Source organism: Euprymna scolopes, chromosome 45 (assembly GCF_053919585.1).
Source record: "Euprymna scolopes isolate OS-2025 chromosome 45, ASM5391958v1, whole genome shotgun sequence".
Lineage (NCBI taxonomy): Eukaryota > Metazoa > Mollusca > Cephalopoda > Sepiida > Sepiolidae > Euprymna > Euprymna scolopes.
This window is the reverse complement of record NC_136526.1, coordinates 32,157,518-32,179,797: the sequence shown is the minus strand read 5'-3', so window position 1 is coordinate 32,179,797 and position 22,280 is coordinate 32,157,518. Positions and strand designations below refer to the sequence as shown.

The following is a 22,280-nucleotide window of genomic DNA, read 5'->3' as shown; positions in this document are numbered from 1 at the left end:
GGTGGAGTACTGCTGCCACATCTGGGCGGGGGCTGCTAAAACCAGCCTATCTTGCCTTGACAGAGTACAAAATAGACTCCGTGGCTTGGTGGGGGATGCCCTTTTCTCTACCCTGCAACCTCTTTCCCACAGAAGAGACGTAGCGAGCCTGTCATTGTTCTATCGTTATTTCCATGGCAGGTGCTCGTCTGAGCTCCATTCTCTGGTCCCCCCTCGCCAATCTTTTTCAAAGCACACCCGACTAGCTGAAACCATCGTCAATAATTTTCCCCACTCCCTATCTGTACCTAAATCAAAACGTAGATACCATGAACAAAGCTTCTTTCTTAGAACTGCACGCCTGTGGAACTCTGTTCCTCTTGCCTGTTTCGCTCCCACTTCAACCTGGATGTCTTCAAGTCCAACACAAACAAATTCCTGATGACCCCCCCCTAAGTAATGACACCTTACAAATTCTCCAATACTATTGCTACACTATACCTTTGATTACTGTACACACAATAACCCTTATCCCTGAGTGGCCATTGGGCCTTAATAAGTGGTGAACTCCATGAAAAAAAAAAAAAAGTCAAAATCCTTCTTCCATATAGTCCTAATAAATACACGGCTTTGGACTGTAACTTACAGTTTTGGAAAAGAACCTTCACTGGACAGGGGCCACATGCATTTTCTCCAAAATAGGGTTGTATCGATACCCCAGTACCCTCTGCCATTCTTTGTCATGTACATTCAGCGTACCGTCCATCTTCATCTTCTCTCAGAGGGCATCAACATTTGTGTTGCAGGACTGGATGATGAATCCTCTCTCCAGCAAACGTTGCTTTGTCAGAGAATACACCTCAGCGGGTTTATAATAATGTGTTTCTGATGTAACAAGGTTGGTTACATAGAAACGGTTCTCCATCATCCTGCGACAATCATCTAATGGATACTGAGCTGCATGAAATTAAAGTACACACAGTATGAATGGGCTGGCATTGAATCTGAAAATCAATGTTGAATATCAAAAACAGTGAAGACGATCTCCATCCTTGAGGAAAAAATAGAACCTGCTTTTGCGTCCAGCTTGAAACGAATCATTTAAAATTCCATGCGGATGTACACCAACAGAATACAATTGATATGAAATAAATAAATTCAACATGTCCCCTGAGTAAAGAGCTTCATTTAAGGATATTCTGTCACTGGTTTTTAAACTGCAGTTAAATACAGGACGAATCTTTATAGTTGTTGTCGGATCTGACTAACAACAGGTTGATGCGATATCCTTACATATTTGCCAAATTCATGGCACAAAGATATCTTCAATTTTACCATCTTGATCTTGTTGTCAGAACACTTCCAGATAGTCTTGGTACATACTTTTTTGTTAGATTCTTAGCCACCCAGTCCAATATACACAAGGACACAGCAAGATTGGACAGGACTCTGGCTAACTCGTCAACATGCCAGAGAAGCTACACATAGTAAGCATCATCCCTGAACTCTATGGCATCTTGAAAGTGCCTTATCTGTTCATTATCATAGTCCTATATCCCCTAAGACTCCATGTTGAACATTTGTTCCAATCCTCTCTATCCCTCACTGTTAGTGAGAATTCTGTGAAGTCGTCAAGATAAGTGAGTTGTCCCTTGAAAACGAAATACAGTTCGGAGGAATGCACTTGTGGAGTTTGCTTAATTAGAGAGTTAACCGATAGATGTGCCACCGCATGGGGGATTTGGTCCTCAGATAAGAAAGATTCCATGACTCCAAAGGGAACGATACTTGCTGAGATAAAAAAATGGCCCAGCCCTTTAGGCAGAGGACAAGTTGAAACGGACCCAATTTGGTGCAGGAGGTCGAATCCAATGATTCCCTTGATTGGGATGAAGTTAGAGCCAGCCTCAAATTTTTCAGCCAGGGAATATTTGGCATTCTGGAATGCACTCAGCAACGGTTCCACATTTGACAGTCAAACTGATAGATCCATCAAAATAGGGGATGTCACTATGTTTTTGGAACCCAAACCAATTTCCAGGATCACTTCCCTGAAGCTCTGATCACATTCACCAAGAAGGGTGGACCATCTAAAATGGCAATCCACATTAATTGTTTCTGTCGAACCCAAGAAGTGTAGCATATCATCAGACAAGTATGACCGCCCACTGCCTGGGTCCAAGAGACGTTTAACTTCAACAGACTTCCTTCCGCTGATAAAGGTAACACAGAATGAGGGGGGGGCAGCTTCGAGAATATCCAGGACAAGTTTGTATGAAAGGAAGATGCAGTTTTGAGTCTCCATGCTGATCCCTGAGAAGAACACCATCCTGCCTCAAATGTGGAACTGGTAGAAGCGCCTCCCTTGACCTATAATTGTTTAATAGCCTCTCCTGTGAACTCCAATATGGAAGATGATGATATTCGTCTCCCTGTCAGTTCAATCATTTCCCCCTTTAACTCTTTGCAGAATTTCTGGAAAAGGATCTTGCCCATTAATCGTGCTCCACCTGAATCATCTGCGGAGAAGTTACAGGAATAACCCTTCCAAGAGAGATGCATAGTAAATATGTTTTTTATATGTAATTCAGAATGTATTAAAGAATCTGATTGATAATCTCATCGATATCCAAATATTCCCTCTTCAGTCAGGAAAGTGCGCATTGATAATTCACGCTGATGTAACTTAAGTGGTTGATTAGTCGCAATGCTCTGTCCATAAGGGAGAACTTCAAAAAGTTTTAACATTCAGTATCATTGTTTTTGAATCTAGAAAAGAAATTCTGGAAACTCACGTAATCGGTGGTCATTTCAAAACCACCAAATGTAGGTCCAGTGATTTGAATCTGTGGAGACTTAACCATAAAGAAAGCTGAACTTTTTTTTGGTGTAGATGTATAAGTTGTATCCAAGAGGGAACTGGCAGCAAAGAATTATCCAGTCCACCCAGCTCCATGTGATATTCCTGGAGTTGTGATGCCCAACTAACTTCCATCTCCAGAACATTTGTTTCTGGAGTCTGGGCCAATTCAAGCTTTGTGATGTAAACTTCCATTTCATGGATATATTTCAGAATATCCTTTTGGAAGATGGAATAAACATGAGGAGGTCACTCTGCCCCCATGTCACAGCTTTAGTCGTTCCTCCACTTTGATTTTAGGACAGTCATCCGGTGAATTATAACTCAATAACAGAAAAGTCAGCAAAAAAACTGATTTCTTTTATGCAATATGTTGAAAAAAAATGTTTGTTGAAAGGCAATACTCTGAGGGGAGCAGACAAACATCAGTGTTGCAAAAAATGAATACTCTTTTTTCTCCTCTTGGTCAGGTCTTGTAACAACAGTATGAAAAATGGTTGCCGGAGCAAAGTCTAGTCGCCACGATAACTGAAAATTCGACTGTAATAGAATGAAAAAAGAACTCGTTTTAAAGGTTTCAATTACCTCCTAGCATCCTCCTCCCATTAAACCATGAATACCATTGCCATGCTTTACTCATAGTGGTACCTTTATCCCCTGATGGAAGGACTCACCCAAAGTAAGCATCGCTCCTCTTAAATATTTTTTGACAGATGGTATGACCATAATAAAAACAATTTTCGACCCCTATAACAAATAATAACAGTAAAAACTTGTAAAATAAAATTGGTTCATTCTAATTTTTGTAGTATTCTCAAGAAGAAAGATTTTAAAGAAATCTCATTTATTTTTATTCTCTGTCAAACTGAATTTTCAAAAACTTTAAAAAAAGTTGTTAAAATTCTCTCTAAAATCAAATAATTGATTAATTTCATTAATTTTTTACAAACTTATTGAAAAATTGCTGAACTATATATAAACTAAAATAAATAATATATGAAAACTTTATTATATTTCACCGGCCCCATAACGTGATCTTTAAAAATGGCTGAACTATATATAAAACTAAAATAAAATAATATATAGGTAATTTATTATATTTTTATCTCCCCTCCATAATGCGCTTATCAAATTTTTAAGGCATTTGATCTTAGTTTTTTCTACTTTTAAAATATACCAGAATGATGAAATAAAATATATTTAATTTTCGGATACAGACGTTTATGATTTATGTGAATTTTATGGATTTTTCAGAAAATAAATTTGGAAAATATATTAAAATTATTTAAGTTTTAGAAAACTTTAAAATTATTATTTACATTTGACAGTGCTAACCCTGAAAAGACACAAGTGTGCAGTTTTTCGGCAACAAGAAAGCTTAGTGTTGCCTGGAATGGCAATGGATTAAAAAAAATGTCAGTTTTCCTGTCACACAGAATGTACAATATCGAGATATTGTTACATGGAACAATATACTGAATAAATCCACAAATTCAAACTGGTGTGCATATCTTCAATCTTTGGGCACACTAGCTTTAGCACTTTGTTACTCTCCCTATCATATTTGATTGAATCATACCATGCCAAATCAACAAAAAAATAAAAAATGCACACTCAAGATTCACAAGAACACTGTGATTATTCTTACAACTAATGAGGTTTTGAAAGCACCTTCTTATACAAAGGGAATCCAAAAACAATCACTAACCTATAGAAAAAAACACTTATCTGACAGGAGACAGATTGATATAAAGACACCGCTTTATGATCGACTTAATAGAACAAGAACTGCAGTAATGGAACAACAAGATTTGATAGCCCAACAATTGCTCTAGTATTTGTATAATAACATATGATTATGATCGGCTTGCGATTGTATTAAATGATATGAAATAAAATTCTACACCTTTTACATGCATTAACGTTTCGAATTATTGAAATAACATTTTAAAAAGTTTTGGAAACATCAGATAATTTTTGATCCGATGACAAATGTCCAAATTATCTTTTAAATTTTTAGAATATTTTTTTCGATTTATTTTTTATTTATAAGCATTATATTTACCGACAAAATTATTTGATGAATTATAACAAAAAATTCTAACCAAAAATTATAACAAAATATAACAAAAATAATGAAAAATTATAACAAAAATATTATAACAAAAAAATCCACAATTCAACTATTCGTAAACAAAATTCCATTTTATATTGATCGTTTTCTTTACCGACTTCTTTTCCAATTACGAATCAATACAATGTATAAAGCCTTAAAATATTTTGCTGTAATGTTCTTTTTTAAATTATAAATATTAATCACAAGTGCAGAATATTTCAATTACCTGCTCATTATTTTGTTTTATATGATTATTTTCAGCTTCAATTTAGAAGTATTTGAATTTTAACTTCAATTTATTTGATTTTTAATTATTTTACCTTCAGATTTCGATTTACATTTTTGTAAAAGACACAAGATTTAATTTTTTAGTGTTAAAATATATTTAAAAATATAATTTTCTAAATGCATTATTAACAATCAAAAATCATAATTTTTTGTCTTTTTTATTGTATTAAACAAACTTTAATTAAAAATTTTTACAGAAAAATATCTGAAAATCTGAACTACATATATCTTTAGCCCAAATCCATGTGCAGAGTTCCGTGCCCTTCAAAGAAAACAAGCTGCTTAATGTTGAAAAAGTTTTGAGTACCAGGTAATTATTTCTTTTTTGTAAAACTGTTTATTGTTTATTATTTCTTTAAATATTGTAATAAATGAGATTTTTTTTAATTTAATGTAAGGTCAATTAATTTGAACAGCACAACCGTTCCTTATCTGTTACACAAAAATTATTTTACAGACCTTTACAAAACTGCATATATCTATAGCACAAATCTTAATGCAAAGCTTTGTGATTAAAAAAAACTGATTTATGTTGAAATATATTTGAATAACAGGTACTTATTTTTATTTGTGAAAAATGTTTAAAATGTTCATTATTGGCTATTCATGAAATCTCTTAGTTTTTTTCATGAAATAGAAAATTTGAATAACTACCACAGTTTCATATTTATATCCATGTTTATATTTTCTTTTTAAAATATTGTGAATGTGTTTTAATTTTCATATTGTAAAAAATTACTGAATAATTATTCTATAATCCCTATCTTCGAAGAGATTTGTTTTATCAGCAGATAATGTGATTGAATAAAAACTGCAAAAACTTAAAATGCATTAGCTAGTGTGGTTACACTATAGACATTATGCTTAGGTGTGATCATGTGCCAACAAACAAGCTCTTGTACAGTGAATCACATTTTAACAACAATTCATCATTGATTTATGAATAACTCAACAATGCTTTCCTTGACATGATGGAAATGCATTCAGACATCAAAAGCTGGAATATTTCTGAAGCTCTTGTTGTTTAATGCTAGTATTATTGACAGAATTCTTCCATTATAATAAAATTAAGACATACCTAAAATCTTATGGGCCCACAAATGATGAATGTAAGTTACTGAGCACCTCTAATAGCAGCAATGATGGTCTTTAAATAGCTTGTCCATTTCATCACAGATTTGTTACCGTTTCCAATAGATTCATTGTATTTGACTAGCTCATACTATCACTGGTAGATACACATATCTGCAACACATGCAAAACATTGATTAATTCCATCAGAAAAGAGACTACTTTCTATTCTCTTGATTAGATCAGCCTCTACTTCCCTGTCAATTGTCCCTTTAGCATATATATGTGGAGGTAATGCATTTAGTCATTCTATTGGCTTATCAATGTGATTGTGATTTGCATAGAATGCCAGTAGGTATTTGTAATAGGGGTGATGTACACAAATTTTACAGAGAAAAAACACAGTCTGGTAATAATATTTGTAGTGTCTGCAAGTGTGTTTGCAAAATAGGAAATCATCAAATCTCAAATTTGCACAACTGACTGAAAGTATAACAAGTGTTCAAAAATATTGGTTTCAGATGTGACACTTTATATATCTTGTAGATGTATTCCTAGATTGCTTTCTTGATTTGTCTTGTTATAAAGCTATGTTCATAATTGACCTTATAATTTGAAAGTTAGATTCAGAGCGAATTTTAACCATTGATGAGAATTATTTTAATATTAAAAGCAATTAAACAATTACTGCTTTTATTGGACTGATCTCAAAGTTTATACATAATTATTCTGTTTTCATTGTGCCCTGGATTCTAAAACTGTTCCTTCAGGACATTGGAGTTGCCCTTACTTAGAGGTAGATGCTATATCAAGAATTTTCATTACATTTATTTTCCTCAACAGATGAAAACCAAGTGGGGCTTTTGTAATTATCACGACATAATTACACCCTCTTTTTCCCTATATGTCTCTTGCTCAATATGCAATAGGGACACTCAGAATCAATTAGTGTGTTTCAAGTTTTCCTGCATGTGTCAACTTGGCAAAAAAGTGTGCCTTCAAGATTTCCTTTTTTCAACGTAGGGACTACTTTTTAGAGGAAAAACTCCATTTTGCCTCACTGTACTTCTTGCAAACCATGAACCTATGTAAAGAGAACAGACACTCTGATCTCTACCATTACTGACACACAAGCTTAGATATCTTAACCTTTTCAATAATGGATTGCTACATGTGCACACAACTAATCTGATAATTACATGTTACCAAGAAAGCTTGGAATACTTGCAAATACAACTCTTTCAATGTTGCTTGCTTTACTATTCTTTTCAAATATAATTCCATCCAAGTTTTCGTCAACTAAAGATTTCTTTCAATTTTTTAATCAATTCTCATTGTTTCTAATTTTTTCTTCAAGGATCATGACTTTTGTTTTCTGAAACATGTTAAAGACATAATAAAAGTTAACTGATCAAAAAACTTTTCCTTTTTGTTCAAGTTACTATAGTAATTACTCATGACACAAATGATCTCATTACATTTATGGGATAAGCTCGACCTCTTTCAATAAATTGCAATGTGGACTTTATAGGTTTAAACAAATCACTAATATTGGAAATAATAACTTAGATTCAATGTCGCTCGATTGATATTTAAAGAAGGTAACTCACTTTATCAGATACTAAATGATATAAAATACCGGGAAATAAATTACAGTCAATAGCATCATAAAATTCTAAATATTTATTCACACGAAAACACATTTTCATTAAAACAAATCAAATTTTGTAAACATAAATAGAAATAAAAGGTAATCAACTTGTATGGATGTATAACTAACACTGATATTAAGTAATGTATGCACAAACTAAAAAATATGATTTAAAAAAAAAAATTATTTAATATATATTTGATTTATTTTTCATTAAAAACACATTTATGAAAAATAAGTTAAATTTGTTATTTGAATACCGTTTTTGTTTTTCGCTTGCACCTGCAGAAGTAATATTTAAATGATTTATAATTTCTCATTTTCCTCTGCACGCTTTTTATACTAAACTTTTAAATTGCGTTTTGTGAATAAGAGTATAACTGTTACATCTCCCGATTTTAACATTTTGGATGTGTTTATGGCTTCATCAAAAAAACATTTTTTTCTAGTTATACAAAAATCATATTAGTACAGTTAAATATATGAAATAATAAACAAAATAATGACATATGTGAAAAATAAATTATAGCTCATCAATCACTTGTAAATGTGTTTGATGATTTTAACATATTGTTCAATTCTGTAGAATCTTGAAATATTTATTAATTGTTGAATTAAGAAAATTGGAAAATTATTACATGCATTGTAAAACATTAGTCACACATCTGCAATACCGGCTCAGCTTCTCTCTTGATTGCTTTTAGCAACATTTGCAAAAGTCTTACAATTTTCTTTTTTATATATCAGTGCTAGGTTATCCATTCAGTTATCTTATTGTTTATACAATGTATTTGTCGTTTGCATAATATGCCACTATATTTTGAGAGAAGGGAAGAGATATATTGAGTTATTACACAATGAAAACATCTTCCTCAGAGAAATAATGTTTAGGTTATCAGGAAGCTTGTTTCATAAATAAGAAACCATCCAATTTCCAGATCACTAATTTGAGCAACTAATTAAAAGTGTAACAAGTGTTCAGAAATGTTAGTTTCAGATGTGACACTTTCATATATGTTAAAGACGTATTCCAAGATTGCTTTCTTGGTTAATCCTGTTATAAAACTATGTCTATAATAGACCTCTTAATTTGACCAAATTATACTCTGTATATGCAATACCTATTGCCATTCTAAACGATGATCTGATAGGTCCAAAGTGTATCACTGGCAAACTTGTTAAGCAGATTGTAGATCTATACATGTTTGAAAAGCATAATCGGTTTTCTCTTGACTTGTGCAGAAATCAGTGCCAGAACTGTAAAAACCAACAGGAAGGATGAACTTCTATAGGTCCATACGAGAAAACTTTTGCTTTAATATGCTTGATGACATTCAGCAGCAAGAGTAGTCATTTTAGCTCAAAGTTTTTTTATCATAAAAAGCAATCCAACAATTATCTATTTCTTTAATTCGACCGTTTTCCACGTTTATACATCATTTTTCAGCTTGCTTTGGATTCTGAAATTGCTTCTTGAGGAAATTGGACATTTAACTTAGAGGTAGATACGCTACCAGGAACTTTCATTACATCTATTTTTATCAGAGGTCAAAACCAAGCAGGCATTTCACCATTATCAGGATATAAATTATAATGGAGCTTGTACTTACCAAGTATATATACCTGCGTTGTAACAGCAATAGTAATCATCTGAAGAGTTTGCTTTTGTCAAGTCAAGAATATTCTAATACTCCATATTGCACAGAATTAACTTAGGTGTTTCAGTTTTTTATTGCATTTGTTTATTTGACAGACAAAGATAGCTTAAAGAATTCACTCTTTCATTCCAGAAAATGTGACACATATGGTATTAATGAATATATTTATGTGTATATTATAATAAATAATAAAATAAATATATTTATGTGTATATTATAATAATTAATAAAATAAATATATTTATGTGTATATCATAATAAATAATAAAATAAATATATTGGTGTGTATATCATAATAAAATAATAAAATAAATATATTTATCTGTATATTATAATAAATAATAAAATAAGTATATTAATGTGTATATCATAATAAATAATAAAATCAATATATTAATGTGTGTATCATAATAAATAATAAAATAAGTATAATTATGTGTATATCATAATAAATAATAAAATCAATATATTTATGTGTATATCATAAAATAATAAATTAAGTATATTTATGTGTATATCATAATAAATAATAAAATAAATATATTTATGTGTATATCATAATAAAATAATAAAATAAGTATATTTATGTGTATATCATAATAAATAATAAAATAAATATATTTATGTGTATATCATAATAAATAATAAAATAAGTATAATTATGTGTATATCATAATAAATAATAAAATAAGTATATTTATGTGTATATCATAATAAATAATAAAATAAGTATATTTATGTGTATATCATAATAAATAATAAAATAAGTATATTTATGTGTATATCATAATAAATAATAAAATAAATATATTTATGTGTATATCATAATAAATAATAACATAAATATATTTATGTGTATATTATAATAAATAATAAAATAAATATATTTATGTGTATATCATAATAAAAAATAAAATAAATATATTTATGTGTATATTATAATAAATTATAAAATAAGTATATTAATGTGTATATTATAATAAATAATAAAATAAGTATATTTATGTATATATCATAATAAATAATAAAATAAGTATATTTATGTGTATATCATAATAAATAATAAAATAAGTATATTAATGTATATATCATAATAAATAATAAACTAAGTATATTAATGTGTATATCATAATAAATAATAAAATAAATATATTTATGTGTATATCATAATAAATAATAAAATAAATATATTTATGTGTATATTATAATTAATAATACAATAAATATATTTATGTGTATATCATAATAAAATAATAAAATAAGTATATTTATGTGTATATCATAATAAATTATAAAATAAGTATATTAATGTGTATATCATAATAAAAAATAAAATAAGTATATTTATGTGTATATCATAATAAATAATCAAATAAATATATTTATGTGTATATCATAATAAAATAATAAAATAAGTATATTTATGTGTATATCATAATAAATTATAAAATAAGTATATTAACGTGTATATCATAATAAATAATAAAATAAGTATATTAATGTGTATATAATAATAAATAATAAAATAAATATATTTATGTGTATATCATAATAAAATAATAAAATAAATATATTTATGTGTATATCATAATAAATAATAAAATAAGTATATTAATGTGTATATCATAATAAATAATAAAATAAATATATTTATGTGTATATCATAATAAAATAATAAAATAAATATATTTATGTGTATATTATAATAAATAATAAAATAAGTATATTTATGTGTATATCATAATAAATAATAAATATATTTATGTGTATATCATAATAAAATAATACAATAAATATATTTATGTGTATATTATAATAAATAATAAAATAAGTATATTAATGTGTATATCATAATAAATAATAAAATAAGTATATTAATGTGTATATCATAATAAATAATACAATAAACTTATTTATGTGTATATAATAATAAAATAATAAAATAAATATATTTATGTGTATATTATAATAAATAATAAAATAAGTATATTAATGTGTATATCATAATAAATAATAAAATAAGTATATTAATGTGAATATCATAATAAAAAATAAAATAAGTATATTTATGTGTATATCATAATAAATAATAAAATAGATATATTTATGTTTATATCATAATAAAAAAAAATAAGTATATTAATGTGTATATCATAATAAATAATAAAATAAGTATATTAATGTGTATATCATAATAAATAATAAAATAAATATATTTATGTGTATATTATAATAAAAAATAAAATAAATATATTTACGTGTATATTATAATAAATAATAAAATAAATATATTTATGTGTATATCATAATAAAATAATACAATAAATATATTTATGTGTATATTATAATCAATAATAAAATAAGTATATTAATGTGTATATCATAATAAATAATACAATAAATATATTTATGTGTATATCATAATAAATAATTAAATAAGTATATTTATGTGTATATTACAATAAATAATAAAATAAATATATTTATGTGTATATCATAATAAAATAATAAAATAAATATATTTATGTGTATATCATAATAAATAATAAAATAAGTATATTAATGTGTATATCATAATAAATAATAAAATAAGTATAATTATGTGTATATCATAATAAATAATAAAATAAGTATATTTATGTGTATATCATAATAAATAATAAAATAAGTATATTTATGTGTATATCATAATAAATAATAAAATAAGTATATTTATGTGTATATCATAATAAATAATAAAATAAATATATTTATGTGTATATCATAATAAATAATAACATAAATATATTTATGTGTATATTATAATAAATAATAAAAAAATATATTTATGTGTATATCATAATAAATAATAAAACAAGTACATTTTAGTGTATATCATAATAAATAATAAAATAAATATATTTATGTGTATATCATAATAAAAAATAAAATAAATATATTTATGTGTATATTATAATAAATTATAAAATAAGTATATTAATGTGTATATTATAATAAATAATAAAATAAGTATATTTATGTATATATCATAATAAATAATAAAATAAGTATATTTATGTGTATATCATAATAAATAATAAAATAAGTATATTAATGTATATATCATAATAAATAATAAACTAAGTATATTAATGTGTATATCATAATAAATAATCAAATAAATATATTTATGTGTATATCATAATAAATAATAAAATAAATATATTTATGTGTATATTATAATTAATAATACAATAAATATATTTATGTGTATATCATAATAAAATAATAAAATAAGTATATTTATGTGTATATCATAATAAATTATAAAATAAGTATATTAATGTGTATATCATAATAAAAAATAAAATAAGTATATTTATGTGTATATCATAATAAATAATCAAATAAATATATTTATGTGTATATCATAATAAAATAATAAAATAAGTATATTTATGTGTATATCATAATAAATTATAAAATAAGTATATTAACGTGTATATCATAATAAATAATAAAATAAGTATATTAATGTGTATATAATAATAAATAATAAAATAAATATATTTATGTGTATATCATAATAAAATAATAAAATAAATATATTTATGTGTATATCATAATAAATAATAAAATAAGTATATTAATGTGTATATCATAATAAATAATAAAATAAATATATTTATGTGTATATCATAATAAAATAATAAAATAAATATATTTATGTGTATATTATAATAAATAATAAAATAAGTATATTTATGTGTATATCATAATAAATAATAAATACATTTATGTGTATATCATAATAAAATAATACAATAAATATATTTATGTGTATATTATAATAAATAATAAAATAAGTATATTAATGTGTATATCATAATAAATAATAAAATAAGTATATTAATGTGTATATCATAATAAATAATACAATAAACTTATTTATGTGTATATAATAATAAAATAATAAAATAAATATATTTATGTGTATATTATAATAAATAATAAAATAAGTATATTAATGTGTATATCATAATAAATAATAAAATAAGTATATTAATGTGAATATCATAATAAAAAATAAAATAAGTATATTTATGTGTATATCATAATAAATAATAAAATAGATATATTTATGTTTATATCATAATAAAAAAAAATAAGTATATTAATGTGTATATCATAATAAATAATAAAATAAGTATATTAATGTGTATATCATAATAAATAATAAAATAAATATATTTATGTGTATATTATAATAAAAAATAAAATAAATATATTTACGTGTATATTATAATAAATAATAAAATAAATATATTTATGTGTATATCATAATAAAATAATACAATAAATATATTTATGTGTATATTATAATCAATAATAAAATAAGTATATTAATGTGTATATCATAATAAATAATACAATAAATATATTTATGTGTATATCATAATAAATAATTAAATAAGTATATTTATGTGTATATTACAATAAATAATAAAATAAATATATTTATGTGTATATCATAATAAAATAATAAAATAAATATATTTATGTGTATATCATAATAAATAATAAAATAAGTATATTAATGTGTATATCATAATAAATAATAAAATAAGTATAATTATGTGTATATCATAATAAATAATAAAATAAGTATATTTATGTGTATATCATAATAAATAATAAAATAAGTATATTTATGTGTATATCATAATAAATAATAAAATAAGTATATTTATGTGTATATCATAATAAATAATAAAATAAATATATTTATGTGTATATCATAATAAATAATAACATAAATATATTTATGTGTATATTATAATAAATAATAAAAAAATATATTTATGTGTATATCATAATAAATAATAAAACAAGTACATTTTAGTGTATATCATAATAAATAATAAAATAAATATATTTATGTGTATATCATAATAAAAAATAAAATAAATATATTTATGTGTATATTATAATAAATTATAAAATAAGTATATTAATGTGTATATTATAATAAATAATAAAATAAGTATATTTATGTATATATCATAATAAATAATAAAATAAGTATATTTATGTGTATATCATAATAAATAATAAAATAAGTATATTAATGTATATATCATAATAAATAATAAACTAAGTATATTAATGTGTATATCATAATAAATAATCAAATAAATATATTTATGTGTATATCATAATAAATAATAAAATAAATATATTTATGTGTATATTATAATTAATAATACAATAAATATATTTATGTGTATATCATAATAAAATAATAAAATAAGTATATTTATGTGTATATCATAATAAATTATAAAATAAGTATATTAATGTGTATATCATAATAAAAAATAAAATAAGTATATTTATGTGTATATCATAATAAATAATCAAATAAATATATTTATGTGTATATCATAATAAAATAATAAAATAAGTATATTTATGTGTATATCATAATAAATTATAAAATAAGTATATTAACGTGTATATCATAATAAATAATAAAATAAGTATATTAATGTGTATATAATAATAAATAATAAAATAAATATATTTATGTGTATATCATAATAAAATAATAAAATAAATATATTTATGTGTATATCATAATAAATAATAAAATAAGTATATTAATGTGTATATCATAATAAATAATAAAATAAATATATTTATGTGTATATCATAATAAAATAATAAAATAAATATATTTATGTGTATATTATAATAAATAATAAAATAAGTATATTTATGTGTATATCATAATAAATAATAAATATATTTATGTGTATATCATAATAAAATAATACAATAAATATATTTATGTGTATATTATAATAAATAATAAAATAAGTATATTAATGTGTATATCATAATAAATAATAAAATAAGTATATTAATGTGTATATCATAATAAATAATACAATAAACTTATTTATGTGTATATAATAATAAAATAATAAAATAAATATATTTATGTGTATATTATAATAAATAATAAAATAAGTATATTAATGTGTATATCATAATAAATAATAAAATAAGTATATTAATGTGAATATCATAATAAAAAATAAAATAAGTATATTTATGTGTATATCATAATAAATAATAAAATAGATATATTTATGTTTATATCATAATAAAAAAAAATAAGTATATTAATGTGTATATCATAATAAATAATAAAATAAGTATATTAATGTGTATATCATAATAAATAATAAAATAAATATATTTATGTGTATATTATAATAAAAAATAAAATAAATATATTTACGTGTATATTATAATAAATAATAAAATAAATATATTTATGTGTATATCATAATAAAATAATACAATAAATATATTTATGTGTATATTATAATCAATAATAAAATAAGTATATTAATGTGTATATCATAATAAATAATACAATAAATATATTTATGTGTATATCATAATAAATAATTAAATAAGTATATTTATGTGTATATTACAATAAATAATAAAATAAATATATTTATGTGTATATCATAATAAAATAATAAAATAAATATATTTATGTGTATATCATAATAAATAATAAAATAAGTATATTAATGTGTATATCATAATAAATAATAAAATAAGTATAATTATGTGTATATCATAATAAATAATAAAATAAGTATATTTATGTGTATATCATAATAAATAATAAAATAAGTATATTTATGTGTATATCATAATAAATAATAAAATAAGTATATTTATGTGTATATCATAATAAATAATAAAATAAATATATTTATGTGTATATCATAATAAATAATAACATAAATATATTTATGTGTATATTATAATAAATAATAAAAAAATATATTTATGTGTATATCATAATAAATAATAAAACAAGTACATTTTAGTGTATATCATAATAAATAATAAAATAAATATATTTATGTGTATATCATAATAAAAAATAAAATAAATATATTTATGTGTATATTATAATAAATTATAAAATAAGTATATTAATGTGTATATTATAATAAATAATAAAATAAGTATATTTATGTATATATCATAATAAATAATAAAATAAGTATATTTATGTGTATATCATAATAAATAATAAAATAAGTATATTAATGTATATATCATAATAAATAATAAACTAAGTATATTAATGTGTATATCATAATAAATAATCAAATAAATATATTTATGTGTATATCATAATAAATAATAAAATAAATATATTTATGTGTATATTATAATTAATAATACAATAAATATATTTATGTGTATATCATAATAAAATAATAAAATAAGTATATTTATGTGTATATCATAATAAATTATAAAATAAGTATATTAATGTGTATATCATAATAAAAAATAAAATAAGTATATTTATGTGTATATCATAATAAATAATCAAATAAATATATTTATGTGTATATCATAATAAAATAATAAAATAAGTATATTTATGTGTATATCATAATAAATTATAAAATAAGTATATTAACGTGTATATCATAATAAATAATAAAATAAGTATATTAATGTGTATATAATAATAAATAATAAAATAAATATATTTATGTGTATATCATAATAAAATAATAAAATAAATATATTTATGTGTATATCATAATAAATAATAAAATAAGTATATTAATGTGTATATCATAATAAATAATAAAATAAATATATTTATGTGTATATCATAATAAAATTATAAAATAAATATATTTATGTGTATATTATAATGAATAATAAAATAAGTATATTTATGTGTATATCATAATAAATAATAAATATATTTATGTGTATATCATAATAAAATAATACAATAAATATATTTATGTGTATATTATAATAAATAATAAAATAAGTATATTAATGTGTATATCATAATAAATAATAAAATAAGTATATTAATGTGTATATCATAATAAATAATACAATAAACTTATTTATGTGTATATAATAATAAAATAATAAAATAAATATATTTATGTGTATATTATAATAAATAATAAAATAAGTATATTAATGTGTATATCATAATAAATAATAAAATAAGTATATTAATGTGAATATCATAATAAAAAATAAAATAAGTATATTTATGTGTATATCATAATAAATAATAAAATAGATATATTTATGTTTATATCATAATAAAAAAAAAAATAAGTATATTAATGTGTATATCATAATAAATAATAAAATAAGTATATTAATGTGTATATCATAATAAATAATAAAATAAATATATTTATGTGTATATTATAATAAAAAATAAAATAAATATATTTACGTGTATATTATAATAAATAATAAAATAAATATATTTATGTGTATATCATAATAAAATAATACAATAAATATATTTATGTGTATATTATAATCAATAATAAAATAAGTATATTAATGTGTATATCATAATAAATAATACAATAAATATATTTATGTGTATATCATAATAAAATAATAAAATAAATATATTTATGTGTATATTATAATAAATAATAAAATAAGTATATTAATGTGTATATCATAATAAATAATAAAATAAATATATTAATGTGTATATTATACTAAATAATAAAATAAGTATATTTATGTGTATTTCATAATAAATAATAAAATAAATATATTTATGTGTATATCATACTAAAATAATAAAATAAGTATATTTATGTGTATATCATTATAAATAATAAAATAAGTATATTTATGTGTATATAACAATAAAATAAGTATATTTATGTGTATATCATAATAAATAATAAAGTAAATATATTAATGTGTATATCATAATAAATAATAGAATAAGTATATTTATGTGTATATTATAATAAATAATAAAATAAGTATATTTATGTGTATATCATAATAAATAATAAAATAAGTATATTTATGTGTATATCATAATAAATAATAAAATAAGTATATTTATGTGTATATCATAATAAATAATAAAATAAGTATATTTATGTGTATATCATAATAAATAATAAAATAAATATATTTATGTGTATATCATAATAAATAATAACATAAATATATTTATGTGTATATCATAATAAAATAATAAAATAAATATATTTATGTGTATATTATAATAAATAATAAAATAAGTATATTAATGTGTATATCATAATAAACAATAAAATAAATATATTTATGTGTATATCATAATAAAATAATAAAATAAATATATTTGTGTGTATATCATAATAAAATAATAAAATAAATACATTTATGTGTATATTATAATACATAATAAAATAAGTATATTAATGTGTATATCATAATAAATAATAAAATAAATATATTCATGTGTATATAATAATAAATAATAACATAATGTATTTATGTGAATATCATAATAAATAATAAAATAAATATATTTATGTATATATCATAATAAAATAATAAAATAAGTATATTAATGTGTATATTATAATAAATAATAAAATAAGTATATTTATGTGTATATTATAAAAAATAATAAAATAAATATATTTATGTGTATATCATAATAAAATAATAGAATAAGTATATTTATGTGTATATCATAATAAATAATAAATAAATATATTAATGTATATATCATAATAAATAATAACATAAATATATTTATGTGTATATCATAAAAAATAATAAAATAAGTATATTAATCTGTATATCATAATAAATAATTAAATAAGTATATTTATGTGTATATCATAATAAATAATAAAATAAGTATATTAATGTGTATATCATAATAAATAATAAAATAAGTGTATTTATGTGTATATTATAATAAATAATAAAATAAATATATTAATGTGTATATCATAATAAATAATAAAATAAGTATATTTATGTGTATATCATAATAAAATAATAAAATAAGTATATTTATGTGTATATCATAATAAATAATAAAATAAATATATTAATGTGTATATCATAATAAATAATAAAATAAGTATATTAATGTGTATATCATAATAAATAAAAAAATAAGTATATTTATGTGTATATTATAATAAATAATAAAATAAGTATATTTATGTGTATATTATAATAAATAATAAAATAAATATATTTATGTGTATATTATAATAAATAATAAAATAAGTATATTTATGTGTATATTATAATAAATAATAAAATAAATATATTTATGTCTATATCATAATAAATAATAAAATAAATATATTAATGTGTATATCATAATAAATAATAAAATAAATATATTTATGTGTATATCATAATAAATAATAAAATAAGTATATTTATGTGTATATTATAATAAATAATAAAATAAATATATTAATGTGTATATCATAATAAATAATAAAATAAATATATTTATGTGTATATCATAATAAATAATAAAATAAGTATATCAATGTATATATCATAATAAATAATAAAATAAGTATATTTATGTGTATATCATAATAAATAATAAAATAAGTATATTTATGTGTACATTATAATAAATAATAAAATAAGTATATTTATGTGTATATTATAATAAATAATAAAATAAATATATTTATGTGTATATCATAATAAAATAAATAAATAAGTATATTTATGTGTATATCATGATAAATAATAAAATAAGTATATTAATGTGTATATCATAATAAATAATAAAATAAGTATATTAATGTGTATATCTAATAAATAATAAAATAAATATATTTATGTGTATATCATAATAAAATAATAAAATACATATATTTATGTGTATATCATAATAAATAATAAAATAAGTATATGATTGTGTATATCATAATAAATAATAAAATAAATATATTTATGTGTATATCATAATAAAATAATAAAATAAGTATATTTATGTGTATATCATAATAAATAATAAAATAAATATATGTATGTGTATATCATAATAAAATAATAAAATAAAGATATTTATGTGTATATTATAATAAATAATAAAATAAGTATTTTAATGTGTATATCATAATAAATAATAAAATAAATATATTTATGTGTATATAATAATGAAATAATAAAATAAATGTATTTATGTGTATATTATAATAAATAATAAAATAAGTATATTAATGTGTATATCATAATAAATAATAAAATAAATATATTTATGTGTATATTATAATAAATAATAAAATAAGTATATTTATGTGTATTTCATAATAAATAATAAAATAAGTATATTTATGTGTATATCATAATAAAATAATAAAATAAGTATATTTATGTGTATATCATTATAAATAATAAAATAAGTATATTTATGTGTATATAATAATAAACAATAAAATAAGTATATTAATGTGTATATCATAATAAATAATAAAATAAGTATATTAATGTGTATATCATAATAAATAATAAAATAAGTATATTAATGTGTATATCATAACAAATAATAAAATAAGTATATTTATGTGTATATCATAATAAATAAAAAAATAAGTATATGTATGTGTATATTATAATAAATAATAAAATAAGTATATTTATGTGTATATCATAATAAATAATAAAATAAGTATATTTATGTGTATATCATAATAAATAATAAAATAAGTATATTAATGTGTATATCATAATAAATAATAAAATAAATATATTTATGTGTATATCATAATAAATAATAAAATAAATATATTTATGTGTATATCATAATAAAATAATAAAATAAGTATATTTATGTGTATATCATTATAAATAATAAAATAAGTATATTTATGTGTATATAATAATAAAATAATAAAATAAGTATATTTATGTGCATATCATAATAAATAATAAAATAAGTATATTAATGTGTATATCATAATAAATAATAAAATAAATATATTTATGTGTATATCATAATAAATAATAAAATAAATATATTTTTGTGTATATCATAATAAAATAATAAAATAAATATATGTATGTGTATATCATAATAAAATAATAAAATAAATATATTTATGTATATATTATAATAAATAATACAATAAGTATATTAATGTGTATATCATAATAAATAATAAAATAAATATATTAATGTGTATATCATAATAACTAATAAAATAAGTATATTACTGTGTATATCATAATAAATAATAAAATAAATATATTTATTTGTATATAACAATAAAATAATAAAATAAGTATATTTATGTGTATATCATAATAAATAATAAAATAAGTATATTTATGTGTATATTATAATAAATAATAAAATAAGTATATTTATGTGTATATTATAATAAAAAATAAAATAAGTATATTTATGTGTATATTTTAATAAATAATAAGATAAATATATGTATGTGTATATCATGATAAAATAATAGAATAAGTATATTTATGTGTATATCATAATAAATAATAAAATAAATATATTAATGTGTATATCATAATAAATAATAGAATAAGTATATTTATGTGTATATCATAATAAATAATAAAATAAGTATATTTATGTGTATATCATAATAAATAATAAAATAAGTATATTTATGTGTATATCATAATAAATAATAAAATAAGTATATTTATGTGTATATCATAATAAATAATAAAATAAATATATTTATGTGTATATCATAATAAATAATAACATAAATATATTTATGTGTATATCATAATAAAATAATAAAATAAATATATTTATGTGTATATTAT

General features: G+C 19.6%; 1 protein-coding gene across 3 annotated transcripts in view; it reads left to right on the top strand.

Annotated features, from left to right (window-relative positions):
• Window positions 1-22,280, top strand: part of LOC145269369 (uncharacterized) — a 46,802-nt gene that overhangs the window by 7,900 nt on the left and 16,622 nt on the right. Inside the window, exons 2-3 of one of the 3 annotated variants that reach the window (XM_080125057.1) lie at window positions 2,450-2,542; window positions 5,441-5,553. The gene's annotated coding sequence lies outside the window, so the exon portion shown is untranslated. The remainder of the gene's footprint in view (window positions 1-2,449; window positions 2,543-5,440; window positions 5,554-22,280) is intronic. The other 2 variants (XM_080125055.1, XM_080125058.1) reach the window with 2 other exon arrangements.